Source organism: Talpa occidentalis, unplaced genomic scaffold, assembly GCF_014898055.3.
Source record: "Talpa occidentalis isolate TD23 unplaced genomic scaffold, MPIMG_talOcc4v2.1, whole genome shotgun sequence".
NCBI lineage: Eukaryota > Metazoa > Chordata > Mammalia > Eulipotyphla > Talpidae > Talpa > Talpa occidentalis.
The window spans coordinates 16,300,216-16,320,347 of record NW_026555331.1 but is presented as its reverse complement, the minus strand read 5'-3'; the positions used below and the strand labels follow the sequence as shown (position 1 = coordinate 16,320,347).

Genomic DNA, 20,132 nt, shown 5'->3' with positions numbered 1-20,132 from the left:
TAGTTAAGATGATTTTTTTATTTTTTAAAATTTTAAAAAAAGATTTATTTATTTATACATACAGAGCTGGGTACAGGTCAGAGGTGTGGGAATTGAGAGGATCCACCAGAGACAGAGTGGGGAGCAGAACAGGCAGACTGACTGACACCCTGCTGAGGGGAGCAGCAGGGGAGTCAGGAGAGGTCTGCTGCGCCATGTGGGTCAGCAACCTGGCCAGGGATGGAACTTGTGCTGCAATAGCTGCGCCTACCTATAGGTTGCGTCTTAAGCCCTTGTGCCACCAGGGAGGCCCTGAGATGATTTTTTTAAGTCAGAGATTTACATTTTGAATTTGGGAGAATGTTACATCTTCCTCCGGAGATTTTGTTTTGTTTTCTCATAGGATTTTGTTTTATTTTAATTTTTTTTAATAGATACATTTTTGTTTTTTAAGATTTATTTATTTATTTATACAAGCACTGGGTACAGTCAGAAGCACAGGAGGGTGAGAGAATTCACCAGAGCCAGAGCGGGGAGCAGAACAGGCAGAAGGACCGAAGTACACTGCTGAGGGGAGCAGCGGGTGGCAGGAGAGGTCTGCGCACCATGTGGGACCCTCACCCGGCAGCCGGGGATCGAACCTGCACTGCAGAGGCTTGCGGGCAGCTTTGCAACCCAGCGCTCAACCGCTGCGCCACCAGGGAGGCCCTATTTTAATTTTTTTAATAATCAAAATTTATTTTCTGTTGAGATAAAGTCAGAGTACAACAATGCATGTGATGTGGGGCTATAGGTACACACCTCTCTAGATGCATGTTGCCAGAGCAACTGCCATTGTAAAACACTAAAGAACACCAACCTTATGAGAGTAACATATCAGACACATTTTAAATTTTCTGTTTTTTCCTTCAAATTTCTATATTGCCAGAAATAATCAATACTATTGATTGTTGATCATTTTTTGAGTATTGATCATTTTGCTCCCCAATCCTATTTTGTAGCGAAAATATTAAAGTTACCAACACATCTTTTGTCCTATAAAAGTATAGCTAAGATTAAGCTTTTCTTATAAAAGAGGAAGCTATTTATTATTTCATTTTTAATAGGTGCTTCTAAATTATGTAAGTGCAAAAACAGTAATAAAATTTTATTGGGTGCCACATGATATTTCTTGCACCCTTAAATTTCAACCACTTGAATTGCTTAAATGTATTACTTTAGCAAATAATCAGACCATAATGTTCCACTTATTGTGAGTGCTTAACAAATACACCATATAAATGCCTGACATTTCCAACTTTGAAAGTAGCCTGAGGACAGCTAAACATATGGTCTATAAACTCACCTACTGCTTAAAACCAGCCTGTTTCTTTAAGGCTGTAATTTTTTGTTTTTTTACCATGTGACACGAATTTCCTAATTAGTGAAATGAGGCAGTGGATGTTTGATATTGAAATGGCTTGTCTCTCAATGAAGGGAAAAAACACAACAGGTCTTTTGGGACAATAACAACCACTGAAAGAGAAAACACTTTTACACTTGTTCCAAACTTGCTGAGAGCAAAGCTGAAAACTTGTTCTGTCTCTGACAGCGATGATTGGGAATGTGAAAGAGAACCCTTTTGTGAGTTACCTTATAATTCACATATGATTGCAGCATTGAGGCTTGCAAAGCCAAAAGCTTATGGGCAACCAAACTCTTTATTTGAGGGGCTCAAAGAGTGTTATCTAGTTTTTTTTTTCTAAGATGCAATTTTTATTTTTTTAAAAAAATTGTATTATCTTTTACTGAGGTGATGTTGGTTTACAAAACTCTATGCGATTTTGGGGTATAGGTTCACATCTTTCCAGATGCACCAGTGTTTTTCAAGATATTTACATCAAGATCACTGTAAGAATTATATTTTAGCATCATAATTATGTACTTACATATGCACACACCTCTGCAAAAAAGGCTTATTAAAAAATACTTATCCTATGTGTGAGTACATGTGATGCTTCACGTTTTATTCCACTTTTTAAAAATGCTGGTTACAGTGAACCCTACACTGATGTCAAAACTCTGGAATGAATTGCTACTTATTTTCCCTAATGGGAAAAATGGCAGGACTTGAAACACCAGGATTTGAAATCTTACTTTTCACATCTTTTGGCATCATAGACATGCAATTGGGGTGTAGCTGTCAGACTTGAAACACAACATGATTAAATCAATTCTGAATGAACATTCCGTGGAATAGGAAGCAATGGGAAATCTCAATTGGATATTGGTTTAGAAGCTTGTGTTGTAGATGTAGCTTGTTAAGACCTGCATGTTTAGCCGCTGCCTGAGTCTGGATTCTGGCTGTCCCTGGCCGTGCAGATAAACATGGCCAGGCTACTTCATAGTCTACGGGCTTCAGTTTTCTCATCTCTAAATTGGAAATATCACCCCTTTTTGACATTACTGTGAGTATTCAATATCAAGCTTCTAGAGTAGGCACTGACTAAATGGTTCTATGGGGAGACCCTACAAAAATATAAGAATCAAGAAGGTATTTTCAAATATCTGAAATTCTAGATATTCTAGAAATTCACATGGTCAAAATGGACACAAGGGTTAGCCACAGGGATACTTGCTATGTGCCTGGCGCTCTGCAGAGCACGGTATGTGCATTTAACTTGTACAGTGTTGAATCCCCCCTTGAGCCTCGCCTTGAGCCTTCACTCTGTTCATTGCAGTTAGCCAGGAAATGATACCACTGTTTGCCACTACGGGATAGTTGAGAAAAAGAAAAGGACACAGAAACATCAATTCCAAAGAGCACCTGCACCCCTATGTTTATAGCAGCACTGTTTACAATAGCTAAGCTTTGGAAACAACCCAAATGCCCAAAAATAGATGACTGGATCAAGAAGATGTGGTCCATATACACCATGGAATATTACTCAGCATTCAAAAAAGATAAACACATGCAATTTTCAGCAACATGGATGGCGCTGGAAGGGATCATGCTCAGCGAAATAAGCCAAAAAGAAAAAGAAAAATACCGGATGGTCTCACTCATAGCAGGAATCTAGAAAACTTAAATAAGGGACCAGGAAAATGAATAACTATAAGAAAGTGAAAATCAAAATCAACAAAAAACTATGAACCAGAGACACTTTTTGGGGGGTGGGGGGCGGGAGGGGAAGGATTGGGGTCAGAATGGGGGGTTGCAATTGTATGGGGAATATAAAAATAGAATTTATTATTTAAAAAAAGTTATAAAATAAATAAAAGATTGAAATAAGAAAAAAAAAAGAAATAAGGTGTCCACAGCCCTCAATTGCACTCTCGTTTGCCACCACAAGATGGCGCTCCAACTCCATAGATTAAGCTCTTGTCTTTTTCCCAAGAATTGGTTTTCTTGTATTCTGGTTTGTCTCTTTAATTTGATTGCACTCTGCCTCTGCCTTTCCTGGGCCATTTTGTTTGCTGTTTCCACTTCTTTTTCTACCTTTGTTTATTCCTCTTCTATGTATACCTTTACCTGGGTGTGCTATATAGAATCTCTTCATTGTTTAAGAAAGTAAAGTGTGTTTTATCTTCTTTGATTTTATCGTTAAAATTCGATGAAAACACAAAAGCATAGATTGTCTAGTCCTCTAAGGAAAACCACATTCCTAATTAAGTTGTTTTTGAGGTCACTCGTGATTGTTGACTCTTTTTTTCCCTTATTAGGTTAATTTTGTAAGCTTTTTGAGAGTTGTAAGGTTTGAAGCCACTAAATTGTTTTTGAGGTTTCTCGTGCTTCTTGGATGATAATGTTTTTCCCTTGTTAGGTGAATTTTGTTCAAATTTTTGGACCTTTCAGACTTGGGCATGGGAAGTGTTGTGTGCAGGTTGCAGGAGGGAGGGATGTCTTGTAGACCAGCTGCTCTTCAGGTCTCCCCCTGCAAAGTTTTCAAAAATGGCTGAATTTTAGAAGGCAGAGGAAATGTTTACTGAGCTGGTTCTGTCCATTCGCCTATTGTTCATTTATCTCCTGCAGCACCTCCTGGGGAAGATTTTTTTTTTTTTGTAAAGATTTATTTATGCATACAAGACAGGCCAGAGGTGCAGGGTGTGAGAGGATCCACCAGAAACAGAGTGGGGAGCAGAACAGGCAGACTAACTGAAATACACTGCTGAGGGGAGCAGCGGGCGAGACAGGAGAGGTCTGTCTCGCCATGTGGGTATCTCCCTGCCCAGGGATCGAACTCGTGCTGCAGTGGCTGCAGATAGCATCATAGGTTGCATCTTAACCCCTGGCGCCACCAGGGAAGCCGGTCCTGGGGAAGCTATTCCACCACCCTGCTCTGTTACAGTGAGAGCAGCCACCTGTGGCTCTGTCTCCACCGCCTTCTTTTTGTGAATGTGTGACTCAGACTAATCAACTGACCAACCGGACAAAACCTTTGTCCTGAGGGAAGGAATTGGCTCAGGGGTGGGAAGTAGCCCACGGGATGTGTTTTGTGGGGGGTGGGGGGCAGGATTAATAATAACCGGGGTAAGGGTCCTTGATGAAAACACTGGCTGGTGGGACTTATACCACGTGCAACCATTTTCTTGATTGCATTAACAGGGCACGAGGAGGAGACGAGAACATTCTCTATTGCTTACACCTGCCGTCTCTGATATGCTGACGCTCTCCTCCCTGTCTCTTGCTCATTTCTTAGAAAAATCCCATGATTGCCAAGTCCCCTTCCATAGAAAGAAACTGCCATTTTAGGGATTGAAATATGGCCTGTAGGCCAAGCCAACATTTCAGTCTCTCCTCCTCAAAGGTTCCTATATCCAGGACGCCCTGGTAGCTCAGGGGGTCCCCCACAATCACAGAGGCAGGGGCTCCTCCCTCTCTCTGTGCGCTTATTGGTCTCCCTCAGGAGGTGGGGCTGGGCCCACAGGCGGGGCCTCACCTTGTGGAGCCATTTTCTTCTGACTGCCTTGGTGGTTTGACCAGAGGTGGGGTCTTCCCTTTCTCCATGGAAACCCTGCTGCCCTGACCCCCAGGTGAGCACCCCTGGCTTGTCCTTGTTCTTTGGGGGCCCTGTATCTGTATCAAGGCCTTCCAGGGGGTTAATCATTTTAAAATGGCTTTGACTAACATAAGATCTATACTTTTAACGTAAATTTTCTTCCTCTCATGTTCAAATCTCTACCTCACTTTATGCTCTTTGAACCTAATTCAAAATCACTTCTCTGCTGCAATGAATATACTAGGTAGTTTGAGTGAATAATGTAATTTTCTTTTTAAATTTCAGCTTCATATTAGACAACGGATGAAATCACCATTTTATAGTTGAATGTGCTATTTATAGTTGAGTATCTAAAACAGTAATTCTGTGTGGGGAGGGGGGGTTGTTAGTCTATCTGTAAAGCCTTGGAGAGCATGCCATCAAGGTAGACATATTTTAGGTGTTGCTACTCTAAAGCCTTTATAGCACAATTTAATTATGATCATATCTTTAACTGAGGGTGAAATAGCTATTTCGGTTTCCATTGTTGTGTCACACTCGGGCTAGCTCTCCTATAGCAGATGGTTTGGGTTTTATTCCCAATACTGGTGCCATCAGAGACCCTCTTATCCAACTGTGTGTATTGTGTTCTGCTTAAATTTCTGGTATTCTTCCTTAAGATAAAGTCTTTGCTGAAATAACATGACTGAGTAAGCCAGGAAATATCCTATCATCTGGGTGTTACTTAAAATGAGAAGTTGGACCCTTTTTTTTCCTATTAAATTGACTGATTTGGGGACAGGTTATTCCAGTCATTCTGATAAGGCCTGAGCAACTTCTCCGACTCCATTTTTCTATTACATGACACTTCCCGCCCCAGCACCCCCTCCCACAACACACCCTCCAGGTGCTGCAACTTTCCTGAGGCCACGCCAGGGTGCGCTATTTAGCTGCCCTGTGATGGGAGAGGTTGTACCGGCACAGGCACAGGCGCAGCTGCACGTTCCCCAGGCGTCCCCTGCCCCTGAGTGCCAGCCCGCACCACACCTGGAGTGCTGTGCAGATGCTGGGAAATATTGCAAAGCCCACATAAAAGTGGCACTTAAAAAAATACATGTATATAAGCCTCTGTTTACCACCTTTTAGGGTTTGAAACCCCAAATCAAAACAATATTTTGTTAACAAAAGCAAATGCTTGACACTTAGAGGGGAGGGGAGCAGTGATTAAAGAGGAAACTTCATCCTGTTAAATGCTCAGTACCCCTCTAACCACAGGGTTCCTTGGAATCCTTGGGCACATGGGGTGCTGTGCCTGCAAACTCTGCTAAACCCCAAAGCTGAGAATGAGCACCTGGGGTTTGGTGGGTCCTACATCTATGGTTACGAGTCCAAGAGGAGCCCACTCCAGGCTCAGTGGCAGTCCGGGTGGCTCTGTTCAATTCAGAGCAATTCAGTTCAATTGGGTCCCATTTGATTCCATTTAGCTGGTCTATTTCCACAGTGTGGCTAGCCGGTGGCTCCCACACTCCCTAATAGCAGTGCCCTCTCTAAGAGCTGGAGCTGCACCTGCCCGGGGGCTGCAAAGAAGTACAGAGCTGAGACCTACTTCTGTTGATGCCCGCACCCTTCCCAATCTACCCTCCAGACCTCCACTGGCCGGCACCCTGGAGTACCCCCTTTCCTGTGTGTTGGTTGCTCCAGGAGATGGGTGCGGGCAGCAGGGATTGTCCACAGCAGGGTATTTATTCTAACTCTGCTAAGCTGCCGGGGACCTCAGCTTTGCTTTGGCCTCTCATCTTCGCTCCAGCCTAACTCTGAGCAGGTCCTGATGGAGGCCCGCTCCCCTTCCCTCAGCCTTGGCGTAGTGTGTCCTCCCTGGTGCTCCCTCCCAGCATCCTGGCTCCTGGCCACCTTCCATAAACAGTGCCTCCTGTTTTGAAAGTCCTTCTGTTCACCTGAGTGTGACCCATGGCACATCCCCCCTGCAGAGGACTGACAGATACCCTGAAGCCACCTTCCACCCAAGTTGTTAATTCATTTATGTTGATGTGCTCGTGATAGGCCCAGCATCAGGGGCGGGTCCTGAGGGTGTCAAGCTCTGTCTGGGGGGCGGATGCAGCCACAGCTTTGGTGAGGGCACTGCTGTGAGGTTGCACAGAGGTTCAATCAGTGATGGTTAAAGAGCAGCTGTTGGAAACTAGTATCACCAATTAAAGGGGTAGTGCTCTCCTGGTCTCAAGTAATGGGTGTGAACTCAGGAGCCAAGGCTCAGGGGCACTGGGTTGAGCAGCTGCACCAGTGAGGGAAGGAGAAGGGACAGGGATCCTACCTGTAGCCCTGGGGCCTCCCTTAGGGTGTGTAGCTGAATTGAAATCTGAAGGAGTCGGTGTTGCATAGTGCAGTGCAGGCGGGTGGAGTGCAGTACAGGCAGGCGTGCCATCTCTGGGGGTGGGGTAGAGCATGCTGGCAAGGGGAGCAAACGGAGGGTGTGCAGTTGGGAAGAGGGGGGCTGGCTGGGGGTGGGTGATCCTTCAGTGCTTGGACAGTGAGGGGGAATGTAGGGTAAATGAAGATTGCTCAGGCTTTTGTGCTGTTGGTCTCTGTGGCCATTGCCTGGGACCTTGAATGCAGGAGGCACTTGCGAGCGTGAGATTGGGGCACACCTGCCTCGTGGTGGGCACCTGGAGTGTGATGTGGGCATGCGTGAGTGCGCACACCTGAACCTGGAGGCTGAGGCTATAAGAGGACAAGTGACTGCAGAGAGGCATGGCCAAGAGATGACGCCAGAGCGAACCCACAGAGAAAGAGTACAGGCGGGGGGTGCTGGGAGGCCTGCCAGCCTCCTGGTTGCCTCGCTACAGAGGAGACGAGGGTAGATGGTAAGGAGAGGCCAGATGCCCACCGCACACCCCCTGTCCATAGGTCTGGAGCTTATCCTGAAGATACTGGAAATCAGGGGAAGGTTTTAAAGCAACTGGGGTGTGACTTTTAGGAGTTTCTGCTTGCGGGGCAAAGGGTAGATAGAGACAAGGATGGGGGTCAGAGCCGGGGCCTCTCTTACCTGTCCAGGCAGTTCACAAAAAATCTTCAGTGGTTATTTTTGTTTTATTATTTTTAAAAGATTTATTTATTTATGCATACATGAACTGGGGTACAGGCCAGAGGTGTGGGGGTGAGAGGATTCACCAGAGACAGAGTGGGGAGCAGAACAGGCGGATCTACTGAAATACACTGCTGAGGGGAGCAGTGGGCAAGACAGGAGAGGTCTGCCGCACCATGTGGGTAGCTCCCTGGCCGGCTGGGGGATTGAACTCAGTACTGCAGTGGCTGCAGATAGCTTCATAGTGCTGCGTCCTAACCCCTTCTCTTTTTTTTTTTTTGAATCTTCTTTTTTAGGGTAACCAAACCCCAGGCCCCACCCCTGCTGCCTGCTCCCCTGCTGCCCCTTGCCTGGGTCTTGACCAGGTCCTGATCCTTCCTAGGCTGTGCCAGTCCTCTGAGCCACAAGCCTCCTTCCCCACTCGGCCTTCAGTCCATGGTATGTTTTCTGCTGCAGATGTTTTTAATTGGCCTGCAGTCAAATCTCCAATAACTCCCTTTAAGTTGCTTCATTTGTTATTTGCTTCTACAGGCTCTCCTCACCCTGAGGTCAGAAAATCTTGCCTATATTTTATTCTACTTGGTTTATTGTTTCATTTCAAAACATTAAACTCTTTAGCCTGCATTAATTTTGATTCATGTTCTGGGTTAAGCATGGATGCCCGCCCCCCCATAGTTAAACAAATGACCAGTTATTGAAATTTTCCCATTCAAATCCATTAAGGGTTGGTTTTTTCAGTTCATCACTGGGAGTGCACACGATGTGGGGTGAAGGACACATGCCACACTCAACCCTGGGAATATCGTGACTCTACCTCATATAACGTTTCCTAGATCTGGACCAGATCAATTTACCTCAAAGTCTCAGTCACCTCCTGGCATTAAATACGCTAATAGAGTCTTAGTGGGTTATGAACACATTGGTAGGTGTTATAACACCGAGTCTTCAACAAATGTTGGTGAGGATATGGAGAAAAAGGAACTCTCCTGCACTGCTGGTGGGAGTGCAAACTGGCCCAACCACTATGGAGAGCTGTGTGGAGATTCCTCAACCTGCTAAAGATGGAACTTCCATATGATCCAGCAATTCCACTCCTAGGTATTTACCCAAAGGACACAGAAACATCAATTCCAAAGAACACCTGCAACCCCTATGTTTATGGCAGCACTATTTACAATAGCTAAGTTATGGAAGCAACCCAAATGCCCAAAAATAGATGACTGGATCAAGAAGATGTGGTACATATACACCATGGAATATTACTCAGCATTCAAAAAAGATAAACACATGCAATTTGCAACAACATGGATGGAGCTAGAAGGGATCATGCTCAGTGAAATAATCCAGAAAGAAAAAGAAAAATACTGGATGATCTCACTCATAGCAGGAATCTAGAAAACCTAAATAAGGACCAGGAAAAGGACTAATTATAATCAAGTAAAAATCAAAATCAACAAGCAACTATAAACCAGAGACACACTATGGGGGAGGGAGGGAGTGGGATCAAAACAAGGGGGGGTGGGAATTGTATGGGAACATATCCAAGATGAAAATGCATACATTGTGCAAAAATGAAAAATCATGTAAAAATACATAAAATAAGAAATTAAAACAAAAAATCATTGAGTTTTTTTATATTATGGTTTTAATAGCTCTGCTTACATTTATCTATTTTAGTTTATATATTAGTGACATTTATCATTGGTTGCTTTAGCATAATATTCTTAGTCATTTTAAGTTCTGGGTCTGATGATTCTAAAATACCTCCAGTATCTAAGTCTGCTTGTGACTCACTTTACTTGCATTTCAGTTCAGCATGACTTGTAATTTTTTTTATTATTGTTATTCAAAGTTGTACATTATTTCAATCAGTTTTAAAAATTAGTGTAAGGTTTTATGCTTATCTAGCAAGAAGTTAGGATGTGTTAGCTGTTTGATATAGCTATAAAATTCAAAACTTGAAATTTAAAAAAAAAAAATCATTGAGTCTTACCTCTAAAGAGTAATGTTGTCATGAAAGCACACCGGACAAGAGACAACCACCCTCTTTCTGAGCCTCTCACTTCCCTTGTTTTTCTGTGTTAGTTGGTATTTCTAGAAGCTGTGCCTGCTTATGACAGACTTGTTTGTGGTTTTTCTTAGCCTCATTTGAGAATGACTGAGTTTCTGTTTCTATATGTACAGGTGCATATGTGTGTGAATGTGTACATATATGCCCACATATATGCCTGTGTGTGGGAAGGAGGTGGAGAGCTGAGCTGCAAAGGCTACAGAGTGTGAACATGAATATAAAGCACATTTATGGAGATTTCCTTGAGGCACGGAAACAGACCATCTTTAGTGACCAGGTTCTTGTTCAGTCCTTTCTGGGCTGTATTCAACAGAAAAATTAAACCTATTGAGCAGCTGCTTGGTTTCGAGTGACAGAAACTGACTCTGGTTAACTTATGCGAAGAGGGAGCTTATTGGAAGGCTCGAGGAATTGCTCATAGGACAGAAGGGACATGCAGAGCAGCTCTGTGTGCTGGGGCAGGGGAGGTGGAGGTGGGATCCCCATAGTAGGGACTGCTCAGACATCTTCCCCAAACACGTCTCACCCCCATGAAAAATATCTGTTTGGTTTGTAATCATTCTGCCCAAAGATCACAATTTCGGGGAGAAAACATGCATGGCCCCAGATTATGTCATGTGCTTGCCTGTTGGGGAGAGATGGACAGAGGGATTTGTTGACAGTCGCCAGGCTGTGACTAGAGTGGGTAGAGAGTGCTCCCCAAAAAGAAATTGGTGTGACTTTCACATAAGGAGAAGGATATGGTGACTGGGGACCAACATCCAACCCCAGGCACATAGCTTGTCAGGTCTGTTCTTGAAAAGCCTCAGGACACTCCATCAGAGAGAAGCAAAAGGAATCCAGGACGAAAGTCCAAAGACCTGAAGCATCTGTGTCCACAGGCTCCAGTCCTGTGCCCTTGTCCTGATGAGGCAACAGACGTCTCTTTGAGTCCCAGCTGCATGGATAGAAGGATGCATGATGCTGGTGCTGGGGAGTCCACCAGGTCTGAGCTTTGGGGTGATTTCATGCTGAGAGACTGTACCTAGGACCATGACTACCAGCCAGTGCCAAGGCCAGATTCCCCACGGCCCAGCTGATTGCCTCCTTAGTCAAGACTCAAGACTTTTCTGCCTCTGTATAATTAAATCTCCTTAGGTCTGCTTCTAAAAAGAAAAGAGAGGGAAGTGTGAATTCAAAAGTGTTGTATAACCATCCCAGCCTGGGTGGGTTCATCGTCAGTTTGCACAGACGAAAAGAGATATTTTGCAGCCTCTGGTATCTCTATTATGCCTTTAATGCTGAATCGGGGGACAGACCAGCAGGTAGGGGGCTGGCAACTGAGCCCCCCTAGCCTCAGCATGACGATGCTGATCCCAGAGCTGAGGAGCCCTCCTGGATTCCAGGCCCAGTGCCTGCATTTCCATATGTGCACAACCCCTGCTCTTCGGGCCCAGGTGTCCATAATCCTGGCTGTGTGTGCCCCACGCCCACGCCTCTCAGTCCTGGGTGTCTGTGCGTGTCCCGTGCTCGCTCTCCCAAGTGCCTCCTGCAGCAACACGATGTCACATGTGGGCAAAGCAAGCCCGCAGGTACCAGCCGTAGAGGCTAGCAATGGTAAGGTGGAAAATAAGTCTGATTTCACTCCATTTTCCCTACAAGAAGCTTGCACGTTCTCTCTGCATGTTCCCGAGAGAGAGTGATCATCAGAAGCAGGTAGATGTGCCAAGAGCGGTGAAGGTGCAGCGTGTGGGCTAAGCAGGCTGGCATTACAGGCGTGGCAGCTCCTCGTTCATTCATCCTGGCCTCCAGGAGGGCCAAGGCCTGTGTTTTCACCACAGCAAGGGGCGAGGTCCTAATGATTAAGTGCTCTTTGCTGCTTGCATTTCACTTTTTCTAGTAATGAAGAATAGAAAATGGAGCTTTGCTGAAGCTAAAGCTAGAGGTCCTGGAAGCCAGAGAGAAGCTGAAGGACATAGCCGAGGGAAGGGTGAGAGGAGGCTGAGGCTCTTAAGCCCGGTGCCTCAGTTTGTCTTGCTTTCCTCTTCTGTGTCGTTTCTCCCTTTGAACTATGTTGGCAGCTGTAGCTGGATTTGGTGTTTGGCAAATCAGGCTATTCAGTGGAAAACGCTTTCTTTTCGACATTCTCTCTGGATCAATGATCTTAATGTGTATAGAGAAGACATAGGTGTGGAGAGAGAGGCGTGGCATTTCCCTGGATATGTCTCCGTCCTTTGCATAAACATTACATCATTAAACTATCCTTTTCACTTTTTTTTCTGGATGGCTGAATATGGCAAGAATACCTGGCAGTGTCGAATATTAGGAGAACAAATGTTGAGTCCTTATTCAGGGCCACCCTGGTGGCACAGTGGTGTGCGCTGGGTTGTGAAGCTGCCTGCAACTTCTGCAGCGCCAGTTTGATCCCTGGCCGCCAGGCGAGGGTCCCACATGCCGCGCAGACCTCTCCTGCCACGCCTGCTGCTCCCCTCAGCAGTGTATTTCGTCAGTCTGCCTGTTCTGCTCCCCGCTCTGGCTCTGGTGAATTCTCTCACCCTCCCGCGCTTCTGACTGTACCCAGTGCTTGTATAAATAAATAAATAAATCTTTATAAAAAAAAAAAAAGAGTCCTTATTCATCCCAGCCCCATTGATTGAGCACCTGCTCTGTGTCAGGTACTGAACTAGGAGCTGAAGATACAATAAACAAGTCAGTCTCCACCCTCAAGGCCTTTTCTTTCTCTTAGAAAGGGGAGCCATAGAAACTTAGTGACCTTAAGACTTGCCAGAGCAAGAGCCAGCTGAGTTCTTATGCCAGAAACAATTGGATGAACATGGCAGTTTGCGCAGTCAGAAGCAGTCAAGTAGGAGGTGACAATTGTGCTCATACATAAAATGGATGATTTATGAGTGTTTTCTATTGGGGATAAGAAAGCAAGAGAAATATGATTTGTAAGTATTTATTGGATTCATCACTTATTTTAACATTTCCCATATGCTCAGAAGATAACATCCATGGAATAGATTTTCTCAGTTACACCCTGAAGGGCCTGCTCTCCTATTTGCATCTCTTCCTGTGATGTCTGCTAATATGTGTTATACATTTGTCCTAAACAAAAACAACCAATAAAAAACACACACATGACAATTCAAGTGGCTTGGAGACCATATTTTCTTGGGACTATATTTGCTATAAGGAAGTCAATGAAAGGTGTAGAATCAGACATGACCTTCAATTTCTAGTGCACTTCGGAGCCCCTTAAGAGTTCTTGTGTACTTGTTGATTTTTTTTTAATTTATTTTTTTTGCTCAAGAGGATCATCATTCAGAGGTTACAAAGAAAATAACATGATGCTCAGTTTCTTTTTCTTTATTTTCTTACATTGTTGTTCATTTTTGTATATTTGATTTCTCCCTTCAAGTGTAGTCCCTGTAATTCCCCCACCACCTGGCACCCATGATCCATCACCACAGCCCCAGTGTCTTCCCACCCCTGCTTTGACCCCTCTCTCTCCCCTGCCCCTGCTGTGTGCCTCAGATCTATGGTTTCCCTGCAAGCCTTGTCTTTTTCCTGTCCCTTTGTTGGGTTTCCCTATACTCCGCCTGTAAGTGGGACCGTCTGATATTTTCCTTTTTCCTTCTGACTTATTTCACTGAGCATAATCCTTTCCAGCTCCATCCCTGTTGCTACAAATGGTTTGAGTTTATCTTTTATGATCACTGAGTAGTATTCCATTGTGCATCTGCACCCTGACTTCTTGATTCATTCACCTGTTTGAGGGCATTTGGGTCATTTTCATATCTTGGCTTTTGTCAATAGTGCTGCTATAAACAGAATGCAGGTTTCCTTTCGAAATAATGTCTTCTTGTGTCCTGTTAGTAGGTACCGAGGAGTGGAATCACTGGGTCATCTGGTAGGTCATTTCAATATGAAGAAACAAAGTGTTAGAGAAGCTAAATGACTTTCTTAGATCAGCTCAAGAGTAAGTAGCAGAAGGGCAATGTGAACGAAGCTTTTCCTATACAAGCCTTCGAACTCCAACCTGCTGCTGTTACCTCCACTTGAATCACAGCCAGGAAACAGCACAGAAATATTTTCATGTTTGTCATCTGGTTTTCTAATGAAAATTTGACATTTTCTTTAAAATTTCCCCTAGACAAAGTGACGCTTAAGATATTTAAACAGATACAGCAAGGGCATTTTAAAAAGGTATTTTTATGGTTCCTGCCTGTCTATCAATTTAAAAATGGATGCTTCCTGATGCTTTCATGGAAAACTTGTAGAAGGGTTTTCTGGGTGTGTTTTTCTGAGCTTGTTCAGCTCTACTGAACCCAGACTTTTGGCGAGAATTAGAATTAGAATTAGATGACATGTCTGGACTTCAACAGCCCAGCACTTTGAGTGGAGCAAGCCCACCGCGGGGAGGGCAGCGCGGGGTGTCCTTCTCGGCGGGCCCTGACAGCTGTGCTGGTGCTGTGCTCACAGCAACCCTCCCCCACCCTCCTCTGCCCTGGCATTTGTTCGTGGGAGTCTCTGCCTGTTCATGGCAGGAAAGGCACGAGCACAGTGGCCCCAGGCATGGCACTGAGCTCTCCAGGAAGACTGCATGTAGATCCCATGCACCCCCCGAGTGCCCCCTGCTCTTTCTGGAATCTGGCACAGGCAAACTCCCAGATGCAGAGAGTAGATAGGGGCTGAGCAAGTTCTGGGAAGGGGGCAGGGTGTGGGGGAGTGAGGGCCAAAGGGGTGTAAGTTTCAGTTACGCAAGAAATTCAGTCCTGGAGACTTGATCTACCTACGATTTCCTTAGAGGGTAAATGTCTGGTCTTCTAAACACACACACAGACACAGTAATACTAAGCAGGGGTGGGGAATGAGGGTGCGTCTATGACCTTGATGATGGTGATTGTTTCACAAGCATATACTTATCTCCAAACTCAAGCTGTAGATACTAAATAGGAGCAGCTCTTTGCCTATGGTCATGCCACAATAAAATGGCTTAACAATATTATTTTTAAAAGAAATACCTAAGTTCTTGGCCATACTTTTCCTTCTGCAAGGGAAGACACGACAGTTCCTGCCCCTGGCCTCATCTTGCCCTGGATGTTTTTCCTGCCGCTGCTGTCCTTCTCTGAGCCCTTTGCCACTTTAAAACTGGAGTTATTTTTCCTTCTGGACTTCTAGAAATGATCACCTCATTCTCCCACTTAGCCTTAGAAGGCTCAGTGTGTCCAATTCAAGAGGAAGTCCAAATTTGAAGAATACAGGGTTCTGAGATGACCCAGTCATGGACATCAAGTGACCTTCCTCTGCTCACCACTGCCACGGACAGTGTCCCCACGTGCTAGTTTGTGTGACCTTCTCTTTCTGAGTCAAGGTCAACATTCTCACAGCACAGATTGTGTGTGTGCTCTTTCCCAGCCAGGACATCATCTGATCTCACTTTGGACCTAGAAAAGTGTCTTGATTCATTCTGGGTCCCCTTTAAGACCTTCCTACTGTGGGCTGACTGCCCTTTAGAATTACCTGCCAGGAGCCAGGACATGCGCGTCCATGCAAGGACATTCAGCATGACTCTGGAGCGACAAGGCAGTTACTTTTGTATCTATGTCAACCATTGGTTTAGGGGCTCCTGATGGGCACAACCAGAGCTCCTGCCTAGTGCCTGGTCTTGAGGGACTTCCCTGGGTCAAAGGCCCCAGGTCAAATCACCACATGGACAGTCTGAAAAGTTTTGAACAAATGGTCCTACATTTTTATTTTGCATGGAGTGTTGCGAGTATTGGAGAGGGTGCCACCCTGAAGTGGACCAGGGCTCCTTCAGATGCATCTTGACCTCAACCAGCACCCCATCTTGCCTCCTCTACAAAAGCTTGTTGAAAACAGAATAGAAATGAGTGGCCAAGTGACTGGCTCCATGAAAATATGTGAGAGCAGGAAACAGGCTCAGAACCCATCTCAGAAGTGAGGGATACAAGGTTTCCCAAGATCTAGATGCCCAGCTTTTAAATTCCAAGGCTTTCCATAAACCACACTTACTACTTATTGGGCAGTGACATATTTCTTCCAGAAGCAAATAACAGACTTCAGGGTACAGCTACCTCTGGGACTGCCCTGAGGCATGGGAATGGAATCTCTAGTAAAGATGGGAAGCTGGGCCTGCCCTCTGGAAATGCACATGATGTGAGATTCTTGGCATTCTTTTTGGGGTTGCCACACATTTGGCCAGACTAGCCCCCACACTGGGTTTCTTAAGGAATCATATTTGGTTATTTCTAGACCAAGTTGCTCTAGGGAGAGGAGACAGGATTATCCTTGCCTTTGAGTGAGAGCAGGAGTGGGAAGCTACAAGCAGAACAACTTATTTCCAAACAGCATCTTGACCCTTATATCCCTGTCAGTCAGGCCTAAATGACTATGCCCATGATAGAACGACTTCTCTTTTCCTTTCAGAGAATTGGAAATTTAGCACTCTTGCCTTCAGGGAAGGAATATTATTCTTTTTTGTTTGTTAGTTTGTTTAAATAAGGTTTCTTTTTATTTATTTATTTATTTATTTATTTATTTATTTATTTATTTATACAAGCACTGGGTACAGTCAGAAGCGTGGGAGGGTGAGAGAATTCACCAGAGCCAGAGCAGGGAACAGAACAGGCAGAGTGACGAAATACACTGCGGAGGGGAGCAGCGGGCAGCAGGAGAGGTCTGCACGCTATGTGGGACCCTCACCTGGCGGCCAGGGATCGAACCGGCACTGCAGAGGCTGCGGGCAGCTTCGCAGCTCGTCACTGAACCGCTGTGCTACCGGGGAGGCCCCAGAAAAATTATTCTTAATAAACAGTTGCTAATAATTTTTTTTTAAATCATGCCGTATCATCTTTATTTAAGCATCAAGACTCTTCCATCCACCTAGTAAACATTTCACCCACTGCTCTGTTTGGCTGCCAATCTCTTGTCTCTTTCTTCAGCAATGGTGAGGCGGATACCTTTTCCTCGGGGAAGAGAAATCCATGGTTTGTTGCCTTTGCCAATAACAAAAATGTTGGAAAGGCGAGTGGCAAAACTGTTGCCATTAGCATCTTTTACATGAACTACATCAAAAGAACCAGGATGTCTCTCTCTGTTGGTTATCACACCAATTCTTCCCAAGTTAGTACCTCCGGTTACCATGCACAGGTTACCAGTGTCAAACTTGATGAAATCTGTCATCTTGCCAGTTTCCAAATCAATCTGAATGGTGTCATTCACTTTGATGAGGGGATCAGGATAGCGGATGGTATGAGCATCATGGGTGACAAGATGAGGAATTCCTTTGGTGCCCACAAATATTTTTCTCACTTTACACAACTTGTACTTTGCCTCCTCGGGTGTAATGCGATGAACAGCAAAATGACCCTTAGTATCATAAATCAGTCGGAAATTCTCTCCAGTTTTGTCAATGCTGATGACATCATAAAACCAGCAGGGTAGGTTATATCAGTGCGGACCTTGCCATCTATCTTAATGAACCTCTGCATGCAGATCTTCTTCACCTCATCTCCTGTGAGAGCATACTTAAGCCTGTTCCTTAGGAAAATGATTAGAGGAAGACATTCTCTCAGCTTGTGGGGACCGGTGGATGGACGAGGAGCAAACACCCCGGTCAGTTTATCCAGCATCCAATGCTTTGGAGCCGCCACTCGCTTCAGATGCTTCTTGGGACCACGAGCCATGGCTGCGGTAGGCACGGAAAGAGGCTAATAATTTTTTTAAAGGACTATAAGGAGGATATTTTTCAAGCAAAAAAGAAAAAAAATGTAGGCCTTTATGAGTGGAGAAAAGGAAAAAATGTAGGTCTTTATGAATGGAGAAATTTCTTTCGAGGGCTGGAGAAAGGAAGAGTCATTCAGGACGGCACATAAAACTTGTGTTGTATTAGTGGGGAAGCAGCCATGGGCAGCAGGTCAACAATAAAACTTTATTTACAAAAAACTGATAGCAGGCTGGATTTAGTCCTTGGGCTGGATTTTATTGACTCCCTCTTTGAAAAAATGACGATACCCTAGAAGCAACTTTATGGAAATGTTTCCTTTAATAGTGTTCATAATAATCAAGCATCTTACTCAACCATCAACAATAAAATGGTCGCATACATTGTTTTATATTCAAGCAGTGGAGTACTACATAGTAGTGAAAAAGAAATGCTCTCTAATCACATACATCAGTGTGAACTAACCCTGGCACAGTGTGCAGTGGATGGAGGAGGGCGCAGGAGACACACATATCACATGATTCTAAGGTTCAGAACAGGTGAGCAGAATACATTCAGGGGTACATGCAGGCATCCCATTTTTGGGAAAGTTAATAGTGTGTCACTTATTTTTATGAAAGACTTACATTAGTTCCTGTTTTCAACAATGGAGAGAAATCCAGAGAGGGTTTTTGCTTTTACAACAAAAAGTGAAAAGCATTTGTTCTGCAACAATCGTTCTAGAGGCTGCATTCATCTAGGAACTACTTCTACACACTATGTATTTATGATGGCATTCCTACTTTTTTACTGGGTGTGTTCGTTTAGGTTTTATGTATTATTTGGTATGATTTGGTAGGCTATTTTTGGGTTCTGGTTGTTAAAAATATTTCATATAAATTAATGGTAATTGCTTGCTTTGTGCCATTTCAGCTTATGGAAGGGGGGTATACCTGTATACAGGTGCAGAGACTAGAGGAAAGTAGTGGATAATTAAGGGTGGTTGGAGTTATATGGGGGAAACAAAGAGTCTGAGAATGGGTAAAATTCTGGGAGCTTGGAAAGTACTGGACAGTACTGTTTCTTAAGCTGCTCTGTTGAACGTGTGTGTACGTGTGTGTGTGTGTGTGCATGTATTAAAAGGCAATGCATTTTTATTTTTTTTAAGAATTTAATTATTTTTTAATTTAAATTTTATTTTTTATATTCCCCATACAATTGCAACCCCCTTTTTTGACCCCAAGCCCTCCTTTCCCTGCCCCCCACCCCCCATAGAGTGTCTCTGGTTCATAGTTGTTTGTTGATTTTAATTTTTTTTCTTTCTTATAGTTATTCTTTTTCCTGGTTCCTTATTTAAGTTTTCTAGATTCCTGCTATGAGTGAGACCATCCGGTATTTTTCTTTTTCTTTCTGGCTTATTTCGCTGAGCATGGTCCCTTCCAGCTCCATCCATGTTGCTGCAAATTGCAGGCACGTGCATTTTTAAATGCACTTTTAGGGCATTTTAAAGAATAGGTCTTAGTAACTTGAGCAAGACCTTTCACCCAGTAAGTGGCAGAAGTGGGATTTGAACTTTGTTCTCTTATGCTGTAAAGCTCAAAATATGTCCCTTTACTCCTCATGGGCCTGGGTTGAAGCCAGTATCATTTTATTGTTGTCCTTGCTCTTAATCATGTCTCTATTTATACTGAGATACCACAACGCACATTTGCACAGCCTTCATTTCTACCCGAATCAGTGAAGCCTGTCAAGTTAATTGGTTGTGACACTCGGCTTCCAGAATGTGTAATTATCAGCTGCATTGAGTGGGAAGTTCAGATGACAGTTAATAGTACATGTAGACAGAATTCCGTGTGTTGTTGCAACTGAAGAACGAGCCAAGAATGTAACATTAATCAAAATGCCAGTGTAGTGTACCAGAGTATTGTTCTACGTGGAAATCTAAGCCAGAGCAATCTATAAACATTCCTATTTGTAATTCACAGCCTCTGTGCATCGTCTCCTTTTTTGCTCCAGATATGGAAGATCAGTACAGATGGAAAAATGTCCCTACCCCAACTCCACCATGAAATCAAGTTTCCCATCCCTGATACCTGCCGCAGGCGACAGGTGAGTCAACCAAGCAAACGTTAAAGTATAAGCAACAAAGGCTCTAAAAGTAGCAGGCCATGGCTGATATTGTGCCAGGAGCTCTTGGAGTACTTGCAGTGGAAGGGTTTTGTGGCTAGACAGTCAGTTTGTGTCTAGGCTCTGCCACTTAGAAGTCATGTGATCTTGATCTTGAGTAAATGGCTTCACTTGTATCTACATCCTCAC

At 44.2% G+C, this 20,132-nt stretch overlaps 1 pseudogene; it reads right to left on the bottom strand.

Annotated features, from left to right (window-relative positions):
* Positions 1-16,945: 16,945 nt before the first annotated feature.
* Positions 16,946-17,800, bottom strand: LOC119255359 (40S ribosomal protein S4, X isoform-like; annotated as a pseudogene).
* Positions 17,801-20,132: the final 2,332 nt, after the last annotated feature.